Consider the following 14,710-nt stretch of genomic DNA (forward strand, 5'->3'; position numbering starts at 1 on the left):
CTCAAAGGTAGACTAACCAGGTTCAAGACCTCAACCTGGTCTGGACATGCATTAGTTGGGCAGAGTGAGCCCACATAGTCAGTCCACACAATCTCCATTCTTGGCCACAGGAATGAGTTGTTGGTAAGTGTGGAGCAGAGGTCGTGGACCCTCTTTCTGGCTGCCAGGGCTTCAGCTGGGAGATGTTTACCGTTCCAGGGCTCGGTCTGGGGGAGGGACTGACTGCCCCGACTCCCTGGAGCTGTGAAGACACATGAGGTGCTGGCAGAGGCCAGTTGCATTCTGCCCTGTTTCCAGCGCTTCAGCTGGGAAGTCTTTACCATTCTGAGGTTCGGTCTGCTGCTGGAGAGAGGGGTCAACTGCCTGAACTCCCTGAAGCTGTGAAGACATGGTAGGTGCTAGACCAAGGTCAGCGGCTAGCGCTTCAGCTGGGGACTCCACATCCTTTACTCTTGCTGACTATTGGGGAGGGAGGATGACCACCTCCACTCCCAGACTGTGGATCTGCCACTGAGGAGGGAGGATGACCACCTCCTCTCCCACACTGTGTATCTCTTGCTGAGGAGTGAGAATGGCTTCCTCCTCTCCTGGGTACTTGAACTGCTGCTGAGCGAGGTGCTCCATCTCCTGCTGGGGTAACATTTCTCTGGTACTGTCTCCCAGGTTCACAGATCCTCTCTGGAGAGGGAAGAATGTTTCCTACGCTCTGGTGGACTGTTGGGGAAGGAGGATGGCCTCTTCCTCTCTCAGACTGTGGATCTGCCACTGAAGGGGGGGTGGGGTGTTCATCTCTTTTACTGGACTGTGGAACTGCCGCTGAAAGAAGAAACACTGGCTACTTCTCCCTGAGGTTCCCATGTCGCTGTAGGTGTTGGGCAGAGGTAGTAGACTTCTGCTGGGATTGTGTATGGGCAGAGACTGGCGGTACTCTGTCCCTCAGCTGGGGTATGTTCCACTGTATTGGCCTGCTGCTGGGGAGAAGAGCTCCGGAAGTGCTGTTGGTGCTGGGCAGAGGTCTGTGGTGCACTGCCCTGATGCCAGTTCTTCCGCTGGGAAGTAAAATGAAAATTTGGTGGCCTTGCCAAAATTCTCCAGGGCCACCGATTGTTGTAGGCAGAGGTCAGCAGTGCTCTGCCTTGATGCCAGCTCTTCTGCTGGAGGCTCAGGAGGTTGTTCCTCCTCAGCAGAAAAGTCTATTAAATCCCCTATCTCTGTAGCTGGTGGTGGGGGATAAAAGTTAATTATTTCCTCTCCCTGGAACCCTGGAGCCGCTGAAGGTGCTGGGCAGAGGTTGGCAATGCTCTGCCCCGATGCCAGCGCTTCTTCTGGGAACCCCACATCCTCCACTCCAGCTGGCAATTGGGGTGGGAGGACAGCTTCCTCTTCTCCCTGCTGCTCTGGAATTGCTAAAAACCCAGGGCACAGGCTGGTGGCACTGTGCCAGCACTTCAGCAGGTGATTTATAATCCATAACATCTGCAGTATGGGTGCTGGGGCATACTGTTGAGCTTTGTCAAACAGTATTTTATATGCTTGTTCCAGCTCCCACTCTTGTGTGACTATAAAATCCAAGTCACTGCTCAATCTGAGCTCCCTGGGAAATTCCAACTACCTGAAATCTCGGAGGTTCTCCCATCTCCACTCTGCTGCACTACCAAACTGTGGATCCTTCTGAAGCACCTTAAATATCTATTTTGGGCTGCCAAAAGTCATAGCCTTCTATGGGATTCCTGTTCTCCAGCCATGGACACACTTGGGTGGCATACCATTGCAGCCTTTCCAGCTCTGTCAGCCATTCCTCCTGAGGGTGCTCTCCTAGGAACAGTATACACTTGAACTCTGCTTCCATGGCGATTGGCTCCCAAAACACTTCACCGATATCACCCGACACTAGGTCTCAGTGGTGGCTTGGAACTGCTCCGCTGGGAAGAAGCAGATCCCACTGCTGACATCAAATTTGACAGACTGCCTGGCACTCCGCCTGGTTGCTTCCATCAGAGAACTGCTTCCTGTTCCTGGCCACTGGACAGGGTGGATAAAAATCAATGATTTTTTTTTTAAAAATCAAAAAAATCGGATTTTTTTTATTTAAATCGGATTTTTTTGAATAAAATGCTTTTTGAGGAAAATATATTACCATCCAAAGGTTATTCCATCATGAAATAAAGATTTGTTTTTTAATTATGTAGAATAAGGCTGTATATGTTTAATTTTTTTGGTAAATAAATCCTAGATTGTAAGCTCGTAAGAGTAGGGCCGTCTTACCCCTCGTACGCTGTCTGTCTTTGTTGTACTGTGCCATGTATTGTCCCCCCCTATTGTACAGCGCTGAGCAAACCCTTTGGCGCTATATAAACTCGTAGTAATAATAATAATAATTAATCCATTCACAATGTCATGCTCTTCCAGAGGTTTTTGTAAGATTATTGGGCAGTTTCTCTGCCTACAAGATATTATCACAGATGATTGGTTTACTTTGCAGTTATCAAAACTGAATTTGACTCAGCGGAGATCACATGCCTCTTCTTCACAGCAAAAATGTTATAACATGAACAGAGTTAAGAAAAAGACGTTAATCCTAACTTCTACAAACCTATGAATACAGAATCAACCCCTTCAGTGCTAAGTTTCAAGAAGTTCAGTGAATAGAATAGAAACAATATTTTTCTGATTGTTTGGAGTGGAATAGATCTGCACAAGAAGAAAGTGAAACTAAGTGTGAGGAGGAAGGGGCTGACAGTCTAAGTTTCTTAAAATATATATATTTTGTTTAGCCAAATTAGTTAATAAACATGGATGTTTGTTTAAGCAAATAACATATGCTGTAATGTTATTGTTTCAGTTGAATAATTCTATTTAAATTGTTATTATTAAGGCAATGATTATTTTTCTCCTTCCTAAGTACAACAGAAAAGTTGTCCAAATATGAATGATTAACCTATTAAACTGGGGATAAAAAAAACTAATATGAAAAGTTGTTATTCTAAAAATCTTCATCTACTTGCATATTAAAGTTATACCAGCAAGAGTTAGTCTATGTAGAAAACTATGATTTAAATCAAGCCTTACTGACTAGTGATTTAAATCAGTTTGATTTAAATCAAATCCACCCTGCCACTGGAACACAGAAAGGAAGGTATTATAGCTGGAAATTGCACCCAAGAACTAGACAACACTAGCTTAGGTGCAAACAGGAACTCCTTTATGAAACAGAATTACAGGTTTTTATACACTTCAAAAATAGGGGCAGTCCCCACCTGAAAAATAAAAACAAATATTACACATTGAAACAAACATCCCGCACAGATTAGGTAAAAAGGTAAAGTTGATAGCAGACTAATCCCATCATGTAGGAACCTGCAGGAGGATTAGCCAACAGACAGAAACAACAGCTGACTCAAATCAATTAACAATGGAAGAAAGACACAACAGTATTAACATAACACCTTAATAAACAAATTACAGCAGGAGACTTCAGCTTCAGGTTGTTTTGAGCTGATTATATTAACATCTGCTCTAGGAGGCTAGGAGTGGGTTGAAGCAGTCAATGCTGGTTTTGGGCACTGAGGCCCCAAATCTGTATCTTGGTCCTCCAGTTGTCAGAGTCTGTGTGTTTAGGGGAGATATTGAATCTGAAGTAAAACTAATCCAAAAGGTCCCCCAGGCACACACCTCCCAAAGAATAGAGCCCCCTCAAACGCCATGGCCCATAGTCAGTAAGCAAGAGGCTAGCTTGCAGTCCCTCCAAAAGACCCTGTCCTGGTTGGGTCTGGCACAGTCCCAGATTGTCCTTGTATGATAAGAGGAACAAGTCCTACATGGTGCTATGGTTTTGGATAAACTCTGGCCATTATGTTACATCACTTCTAGACAACATATAAACCCAATCCATGACTGACTACCCCTGCCTTGCAAGAATACAAAAGGTTCATTCAATTTACCTGAAAAAGAGTTATGTGTAATCCACTGCAGTAAGAATCCAAACAGCACCTCACAAGGGAACTAGGAGTGTACTTCCTGAAGCCTGGACAATGTAACATACTCATTCTCTCTGCTTCCTGTGTTAACAATTATATTCACATTTCCAATGTGGTTCATGGCTGTAAGACGCTTCTTAGTACTGAAATTGTTTTCATGTCAGGCACAGTGACCAAGAGTTGCCGGTAACAGTTTAGTCAGTGTGGTGAGAGTGCAGCGAGTGGGCTTTTAGCACATAACTCTGGAGTTATATGGATGGGTGAGGTGGCTGGGTGTTACTGGAACTGTGGAACTAAACTATATCTGAGCACCACAGACTGGAAACACTATTAAATTAATTTTTAATATTTAAAGCAACCTCACCCATCCATCCATGTTTCCATGCTTTATTTTGTTGAGAAATCACTTTGAAAAATACACCCCTAGCATTTCAAGTCATGGTCATCCTGAGTAAGGGCAGATGTGTCATGAAGTGTTTGCTTCCTGAAATCCATCTGCCCTTAGCTCTGGCATACAGGCAGGAAAGTGTGTTTAGCTGAAGAAAGCCCTTCCTCCTGAAAGAAAAAAAATGCCCATGAAGACTCTTAGGACATATGTCTAGGGCAAAAACCAGAAAGCAACTGAAGAAGTGTAAAAAAAAAAAGTTTAAAACAAGTACCTTCCTACCTTTTTTTTACTAATGCTAGCAGCATAAGGATTAAAACTGGTTGATTGGGAGAGTTTAGTTCCACTTTAAGGCTCACTCCTCCTGTTGTTGTGCGTATGCATTATGCCAGTAGGATAAAGTTAATGTGAGCTGTTAACAGGGGCGGACTGACCATTTGGAAATTCGGGCACTGCCTGAGGGCCCGGGGTCAGTAGGGGGCCCCATGAGATGCCCCTGGTACCTTTTCCATAGGCTTTTTTGAGTTTGGGCAAGGACACAGGGGCCCCATGAGTTGTCAGTTCGCCCCTGGCTGTTAAATAAATGATTTTTGGCACCCATAACAGAGCAAATTTGCACTTTATTCTAAAAAAATGAGGGATCAATCCTCTCTCTACTGTATAGACTTGAATGGAAGCAGGAGATTAATTATCAATTGCTCATTTAGGGGATTACTGGATGATTTTACCTATTCAAGTATACGCTTTGGGGTTAAACTCATAAAACTAGTCTACTAACAATCACCCAAAAATCTCCTGCAGTAGCACAAAAGAGTGATTTTTGCACTGCGAGATGTTACTCAGCCTCTGTGATTAAAATCACACAAGTAGCCCTAGCCTTAGATAGCAAGAAGCCTGCAGTGGGTATGTTTGGGATTAGTTGTCTTGACTGAGTTCTAAAATGACCAGAATACCAAAGAAATGGCAAATGATGAACTGGTGCAATACAGGAAAGCAGAGATTAAAAATCTAATCATACTTGTCTATTTTGCTGTTGTAGAACACACACGTTTTGATGAAAGAAAATGTATTTTAAGAAGAAATATAATTCTTTCCCATTTGACTTGTTCATGGCTATGCACCTCTACTGCACACTTGTGCATGCCTTATCACTCAAGTTTTTTTAGCTTTGAGGTGTGCTGTGTTAAGCAGTCTTCTAATGGGTTGACCTGCAGCATTTTCAGCAAGGCGAAGTAAGGGGTCTATATGTAGTATAGTAAACATTTGCTGTGTGGATTTCCTAACCATTTGCATGGGTGCCACAAATGTTTGCTGCATTGTTTGTAATCTAATTATCTCCTATGAACACTAGTCCCATCTACTGGTCATAGTGCACTATTTTTTTTTATTGAAGTATTTAAAAAAAACAATATTCATGGTGCCCATGTGAATAGTTAGGACATCTGCAGAGCAAATACTTTTTTACATAGACACCTAAGTGTGATTTTTTTTTTTGCACCACAGTGCAGATGCATTGGCAGCTACAGCATGTGTGTGTTTTTAAATAATTAGTACTGCAACTCATATAGTACAGTGTCATTTTACTGCAGCGCACATACGTGGATCCAGCCTTAAAGTCGAATTCCAGCTTACACCTGAGTAGCCTTTAAACTGTCCCCTCCCCACTCCTAACACCTATACTAACTAACCTGTGTAAAAAAATGTATATACCTACCCATGTTCAGGCAGTTCCAGTCCAGTAACGTGATCTGGCTCCCCTGCAGCCAGGCTGGCTTAGACTGGGGAGCAGGATCACATGACCATTGAAGCCTATGGGTGATGTCACTGCTCCAGGGTTTACTTGCTGTTGTGGCAGCTTGCTCTCTCCATTACCCTGCAGCTGCCATTGGCTGATACAGGGAAGATCATGTGACTGCACTGGAGCAACCTGAAAATAGGCAGCACTAATGGGCGACGCTGCTGGGTTGCACTGATAATCAGGGCAGTGATAATCAGTGCCCTGATTATTAGTGCAGATCTCCCTTGCCCCATTTGCCAATTATCGGCAGTACTTTCCTCACGTTGTGACAGTATGAGGAAATAACCGGCAACTGTATTTAGATTGTGATCTGCTGTGTCATTGGACACAGCTGATCACATGGTAAAAGACCGCTGTGATTGGCTTTTTATGTCATCATGTGATCAGCTGTGACTGTAGGACACAGTGATCACCGACAGCGCCAAGTGCGCGCCGCTGGGGGTGCTTTCTGGGAGGAAGTCCATGGACGGTTAATGCATGACCGAGCAATTACCAGTTAAAATAGCACAGTGCTGAATAGAAAAAAATGGCCTGGTCATGAAGGGGGTAAAATCTTCCAGAGCTTAAGTGGTTAAAGAGCATTGGATAAAATAATACCGCTACTGTACTGTGCTAAAAAAAAATCACAAACTATTGAACAGTAAAAGGTAATGCAATTTAGAGCCCTGAACATGAAATAGTTACTTCCATATACCCTCTTACTACCTGCTCTCCTTAGAATCAATATCTCAAACTCATATTGAACTCACTGAAACATGGACTGTGATTATTTAACAGCTGTTCTCCCTTGTGGCTTTGACAAATGAACTAAATTATGATTTCCTCGATTTTATAAGGCGATTGACGCCTGTTTTTTTGCAGTGTTTTGTAATTCTGTTAACCACAAAGGAGTTATATATAGATCTGAATTGCTTCCCTATGTTTATCCTGGTCATTCACAATCTGTTAGCAGTTTCTGCAGCCTCATTTGCCGAATGTAACTGCATGACAATGAAAATATACAACATGAAAGGGGAAAATTATCCACGAGTTATTAAAACCTCCCATTGCAGTAAGACAGTGATTCCTATGGCACCTCCCTAGAAGACTGGAGTCTAATGTTCAGTCAGATTCTATCTCTTCCAGCATAATATTAGTTTGGCAACACATAACATGCTCAGTTCTGTTCATATCAAATATTATTGCTGTTTTTTGCATGGGTTTTTAGTATACAGTGCTTTGAAAAAGTATTCCTACCCCTTGAAATGTTCCCCCTTTTGTCATGTTAAAGCCAAAAACATAAATGTACTTTATTGGGATTTTATGTGATAGACCAACACAAAATGGCACATAATTGTGAAATGGAAGGAAAATGATAAATGGTTTTCAAAAATTTTTTACAAATAAACTGAAATGTGTGTCATGCATTTGTATTCAGCCTCCCCGAGTCAATACTTTGTAGAACCATCTTTCTCTGCAATTACAGCTGCAAGTCTTTTTGGGGATGTCTCTACCAGGTTTGCACATCTAGAGAGGGACATTTCTGCCCATTCTTCTTTGCAAAATAGCTTAAGCTCTGTCAGATTGGATGGAGAGGGTCTGTGAACAGCAATTTTCAAGTCTTGCCACAGATTCTCAATTGGATTTAGGTCTGGACTTTGATTGGGCCATTCTAACACATGAATATGCTTTGATCTAAACCATTCCATTGCAGCTCTGGTAGTATGTTTCGGGTCGTTGTCCTGCTGGAAGGTGAACCTCTGCCCCAGTCTCAAGTCTATTGCAGACTCTAACAGGTTTTCTTCTAAGATTGCCCTGTACTTGGCTCCATCCAGCTTCCAATCAACTCTGACCAGCTTCCCTGTCCCTGCTGAAGAAAAGCATCCTCACAACATGATGCTGCCATCGCCATGTTTCACGGTGGGGATGGTGTTTTTAGGGTGATGTGCAGCGTTAGTTTTCCGCCATACATAGCATTTTGCTTTAAGGCCAGAGTTACATTTTGACCTCGTCTGACCAGAGCACCTTCTTCCCCGTGTGTGCTGTGTCCTTCACATGGCTTCTTGTAAATGGGATTTCTTATGGTTTTTTTCAACAATGGCTTTCTTCTTGCCACTCTTCCATAAAAAACAGATTTGTGGAGTGCACAACTAATAGTTGTCCTATGGACAGATTCTCACACCTGAGCTGTGGATCTCTGCAGCTCCTCCAGAGTTACCATGGCCCTCTTGCCTGATTTTCTAATTAATGCTCTCCTTGCCCAGTCTGTCAGTTTAGGTGGACAGCCATGTCTTGGTAGGTTTGCAGCTGTGCCATATTCTTTCTACTGTATTTTCAGATGATGGACTGAACAATGCTCTGTGAGATATTCAAAGCTTGGGATATTTAACAACTGAACTCTGCTTTAAACTTCTCCACAACTTTATCCCTGACCAGACTGGTGTGTTCTTTGGTCTTCATGATGCTGTTTGTTCAGTAATGTTCTCTAATACAGAACAGCTGTATTTATACTAAGATTAAATTACACACAGGTGGACTCTATCTACTAATTAGGTGACTTATGAAGGCAATTGTTTCCACTAGATTTTTTTTAGGGGTATCAGAGTAAAGGGGGCTGAATAAAAATACACGCCACACTTTTCATATATTTATTTGTAAAAAATTTTGAAAACCATTATTTTCCTTCCACTTCACAATTATATGCCACTTTGTGTTGGTCTATCACATAAAATCCCAATAAAATACATTTACGTTTTTGGTTGTAACATGACAAAATGGGTAAATGTTCAAGGGGTATGAATACTTTTTCAAGGCACTGTATTTGTATAATATCATAACACACAGAAATGCAAGTGAACATGTTAAAACGCACCTCTCATACATAACAATAGGCAAAAGGAAACATGCCTTTAGAAAACTTATAAAACATGCTAATTCACACATAAAAACATGGAAAAGAAAAAGATTTAAAAGCAGTAGTTAAAAAAATCTTCTTTTATTCTGCTTCACTGTAAAGCTAAATTCCAAGACAAATTTTCTATTGTGTATATTTTAAATCTATTCTGTCCTCTCTTGGCAGCCCTTTAACTGGGTCTCGAGGTGGGACAGACTCCCCAATTGCATGATCGGCTGTCACAGTGATCACAGGATGAGTAGTCTACACTATTGGCTCTCGATTATACACAAAGAATGGGAGCTGTACTGGGAATGCTAAACTTTTTAGTCATCTACAACTGTTCTTCATTGAGGCTCTACTTTAGTAGGTGGTCCTGGGGCTTTCTATGCTATGTGACTCTCAAACCAGGATGCATGTCTTTTAACAGGTAAATCAGTTCCCTTATATGTGTATTTAAATGTTTGCCTGAAAACCATCTCAAATAAAAACACACTTTCACAAAATCTTTTTGGGTCTTCATACATAATAGCTGTGCTCTGAAAACCTAATCTGTCTTCATTCATGACGTGAGAAGATTAAACACACATTTTTCAGCTCTGTACAGCACAATCCTCTGAACACCTCATTAAATAACAATTTGATGCATTATCTTATCTAACATATTACAAAACTGGGGGAACCCTTTTCAAACCTTGGAATCGAAAAGAATTAAGCAATTAATCCTGGTGTTTTACACAGTTTAATGCTATAAGTACATTCCATCAGCCCTTTAAAAAAAAATCCTCCAATGTTTATCCAAGCTCATAAACCCCACATTAAAAGAAAGCTACCCTTTATACATTTGGCTTAAAAATAAATGTAAATAAGACTCACTGCAGTAACTGAACTGTGTATAGCAATGGTGTCATCTGGTTAGATATAGCAGTCTCAATTGCTGCTCCTGACAATGCCTAGCCATGAAAGGGCTAAACACTGAAGCTGATTTATTAAAAGAGATGAGAATCTTCACTCAAAAAATTGTGAAAATATTCACTTCAATTGTCCAATCATGAAAAAAGCATCTGCAAATGACAGAGTATTCAAAGTGAACAGGAAATTGATTTTCACAATATTGGATAACTGAAGTGAATATTCATATCATTATTTGATTGAAGATTCTTAAAGTGATATTAAAGGAAATAAAAAAAATAACAAACATGTCATACTTACCTGCTTTGTCCAGTGCTATTGCACAGAATAATCCCGATCCTCTTCACGGGTCCTTTGCCGGCGCTCTTGTCCCATCCATCCTGCCCTCACAGCAAGTAGCTTGCTATAGGGGCACCCAATAGACTTGCTCCTGAGCCACTGCTTTGCATGTCCATTCACACACAGAGCCGCACTTAGGCCCCACCCCCTCTCTTCTCATTGGCTCACTGGCTTTGATTGAGAACAGTGGAAGCCAATGGCTGTCTCAGCCGAGTAAGAAGAGTCCCCAGGCAACTGTAGCTCTTGTACACATCCCTGGATAGTGATGGGGCCCAGGCAAGTATTAGGGGAGGGCTGCTGCATACAAAAGGTTTTTTACCTTCATGCATAGAACAAAGGTAAGGTAAAAAACATTGAGCCTTTACAACTACTTTAACTCCTTTAGTAGATGATCAGCCTGATATGTAATGCCATGGGAGACTCATGGGAATACTCAAAATTTGAGCACTTATGAGGTGCTATCTGCGCTTCAATCCCACCCAACAATTGGAACAACATGGAAGGTATATCGGAAATTCTTTAATGGGTTTGCCCCATACCCTTCACCTCTCTTGTTGATTTTCATCAACCTGTCTTTTGAACCAGGTGTAGAAGATTCCCATTATAGGGAACTGTTTCAAGCTGGGACGTTTAACACGTCACTCTACTGAATGCATCAATCTGTACAATACATGGATGCACTCTTCAGTTGCAGACCCTGGATTTTCAGCATAGGGCACAGCTCTCACACTATCTGTCCTCCCTCCCCCCCCCGGCAAAGGCATTTACTTGTGATCTCATGCTTTTTGAGGGGGAATGCACTATCGCCACACCTCTTTGACACACAATTTCACATATGTATGCTTTGATTATGCGCCTCCTGGTCACTTAAACTGCCATTCATAACTAAATGGGAAAGAGATCTTCAACTCACCTTCAAGCTGGATTATATTGATAGAATCTTGTACTTCATGCAAATGGTTTCTATAAGCATCATCAGGATACTATAAGATCTTAACAAGATGGTACCTTACCTCAGATGGGGTGCGCAACCTTTACCCCCACTCAACAGACCTCTGCTGGAGATGTGGTGAGGCTGTTGGATACCTCCTTCATATTTTTTGTTCCTGTGCCAAGCTCCAAGAGTTTTGGTCCGAGGTCCGTCGGATCACTCAAAAATTTACTGACTACCAAATACCCATGGACTTGGCCTGGCTCCTTCTACATGGTTGGCCAAGGTTGAAGAGATTAATAGAATAGAGGACCTCATCTCAACTGGTGAAGCATCTCATAATTAAGTTCTTAAAAAAGTGGTTTTCCTGGCATGAATTTACTTTCTCCACAGAATACAAGTCTATCCTGGAGGGCTCAGGTGCTGGGTCGTCCTCTGAGACGATGGTAGGGTCCTGAGTGGACAGAGGCATCCTATCCCTCCCCTAACACCCATCCCCCCTCTTCCTTTTTTCCCCCAATTTTCTTTGCCGCTGGTCGGCTTCTGCTTTTCACTATTTTCCTCCTTTGTCACTTCTTTTTCCCGCCATAGTGTTGTTACTCCAAAAAGTTTAAAGCTAGCCCCTACCTTATGAGTTCATGGTATGACCACTCTGTTGATATGATGCAGAATATCCAATTTTACCCGATGGAAAATGTCGGTACAATTTTCCACACTGGACTATGTATACTGTTGTATGAGGATATGTACAGTAGATGTAATTCTGTTAATGTGACATATGGCTTGTGTTAGGCTCTGTACTGTAAGGTATGGACCTCGCTTATTGTTAAATGAAAAAAAAAAAATAAACAATTTTAAAAGACCCTGACAGACAGGGTTTTTATAACAGATGAAACCCTAGGGGTTACTTCTGTCATAAATACTTCTCAGCAGGCTGTTAGCAGTAATATATTCTTAGTTGTGCTCTGTGCCATGATAAAGTGACGCATGTGTGCATGCACGTGACTGACATCATTGCTGCCCAGCGATTCAAGCAATCGGAACACAGCAAACCCAGAACATTGGGCACAGATAAAATCACTAGGAACCAGCTGGATGACAGTGTGGGCCTGGAGGCTTTCGTTTAAAGGTAGATCTGCCATAATGTGCTAATATATAGTGCAAACTACACAATATGGCATAAACCAGCTGGGGACCCTTTTATTAATAGAAAAGCAAAGTTTAACATTGCTTTTAGAACCATGCAAATGCAAAAGACGACTGTCAGAAACTGGGAACAACATGCTGTGGGAGATGGTTAAAGACTATAGGTGCTTAGAAACGGTTGAAAAACTAAGCAAAGCAGTCTGAATTTGAAGACATGCTACAGGAGGACTGTTTGACGGCTCCACACTCTACTTTCTTTAGATTTAAATTAAATTACTGTTGCACTAACTTCTTACCTGCATTACTAGCACTTGCGTTATGGAGACAGTGGAATATCAATGGACTTCAGAGGGAGAAAAGCAGAGAGCTGTAGAACTTTGTGCACAGCAGGTGGACCCAAGATCATGGTTTGAGCATTCACTGCTGAACTGTTAAAAGTCTAAGCTGTTCAGCAAACACAGCATGATGCCAGATAGTTGCAGGAACATCATCATGACTCTGCCTCCTTGGCACATCTAATAAATGCCCAGAAGCAGAGCAGTCTCTTGGAAAAGGCAAAATCTTTTTTTTTTTCAGATTATAATGATGTAGCAGGGTGGCATTATTAACAGGTGATGGAACATGGGGGTCACACAATCAGTGGTAATAATTGTGTAAGTGCTGTAACGTAGTCATCATTTAATCAGATTCCCTTCCTTCAGATCCAATTGCGTAAAAAGACCATGTGGGAAAACAGGCCAGTCCATGCATATGCTGCCTATCCACAAACCAGATTTAAAACTTCCTTTACTATAATTGATCAAGCATGCATGAGTACCTTTTAAAAAAAATGGTTAAAGAGATTACACTTTAAGTATCATTTGGTTATATTATGAATCTAAAACATGGGCAGTAGTTGTTACATCCAAAGTACAGTAAGTTCTTACCAAGAGAAGAGTTTTTCAGAACCAGCACCAGGGAGATATTTATATATTTTTTTTCTCCTAGTCCAGCTACCTCGTGCCGCCCCAAACACACGCTGCTCCAAAACGAATTTACCAACACTTACAATATTACAACAAGAGCAATATCATGACCTTATTTACAGAAGTTGAATCAAAACCAAATTAGTAGAAATACAATCAGTAACATGTCGAGGACAACATAAATACTGCACTATCACAACCAGAAACTTCAGCGGAAATAGAACATGTACCTTACGGAGGGCCCGTTCACACCAGAACCCATATTCTGTGCGCATTTTCTGCATCACATTCAAAGCAAACTGAAGTTGCGATCCACAGGGAGTGTAAACGTTAACACCTCCCCAAACGCAGATTGCACAGTACAGAGGTTCCATGCGTTGAAGTTGCTTTGAGTTTCCAAAGGTAGTGCATGCACTGATGTGGTGCAGTGTGATTTGAGCTCATTCAAAATGAATGGCCTCAAATCGCACCACGCTAAACTGCATTGGAATCAATTTCCCAGGATGAACTAGCCTTAAAACAGCACAAACATGTCCGCAGACACAGAAGTTACTGTATTGACACAGCTAGAAACCTCTGCAGAGCCACAATCCGTTTCATACTGACAGAAGCAGAGACATGTCTGAGGAGACACAATCAGTACTGTACTGACTTCACTGCCAAAGCAACACCCTGTTGCCAGGATTGTCTCTTAATCACTTCAATACCGAGCACTTTTACCCCCTTCCTGCACAGGCCAATTTTCAACGCTCTCACACTTTGAATGACAATTGCGTGGTCATGCAACTCTGTACCCAAACTAAATTTTTATCATTTTGTTCACACAGCTAGAGCTTTCTTTTGGTGGTATTTAATCACCACGGGGATTTTTATTAACAAAAAAAAGACTGAAAATTGTGAAAAAAAAAAAAACACGTTTCTTTGTTTCTGTTATAAAAGTTTGCAAATAAATAATTGTTCTTCATAAATTTAGGCCAAGATGTATTTTGCTACATGTCTTTGGTGTAAATAACCCAAATCAGGGTTATTTAGTTTGTAGGAAAGTTATAGAGTTCACAAACTATTGGATAGATCTGAAAATTGATCAATCCTGAAGTACTGACAGCCAATCTAATTTCTTGAAGCCCAAAAATGTCAGAACAGTACAGATATCCCAAAATGACCCCTTTTTTGAAAAGTAGACAGTCCGATGTATTTCATAAGAGGCATGGGGAGTTTTTTGAAGTTGTAATTGTCATAATTTTTTAGAAAATTAAAAAAATTATTTTCACAATTTTTTTTTACTGTCACTGACTGGTGACAGTACAAAAAAAACAAAAAACATTGATAATTGTTTTTCAATTTTTTTAATACTTTTTTTTTTCTTTAAGATGTGTTTTGCATAT

This window comes from Staurois parvus, unplaced genomic scaffold (genome assembly GCF_062004578.1).
Source record: "Staurois parvus isolate SC_StPar_1 unplaced genomic scaffold, SC_StPar_1.0 ptg000715l, whole genome shotgun sequence".
In the NCBI taxonomy this organism is placed as follows: Eukaryota; Metazoa; Chordata; class Amphibia; order Anura; family Ranidae; genus Staurois; species Staurois parvus.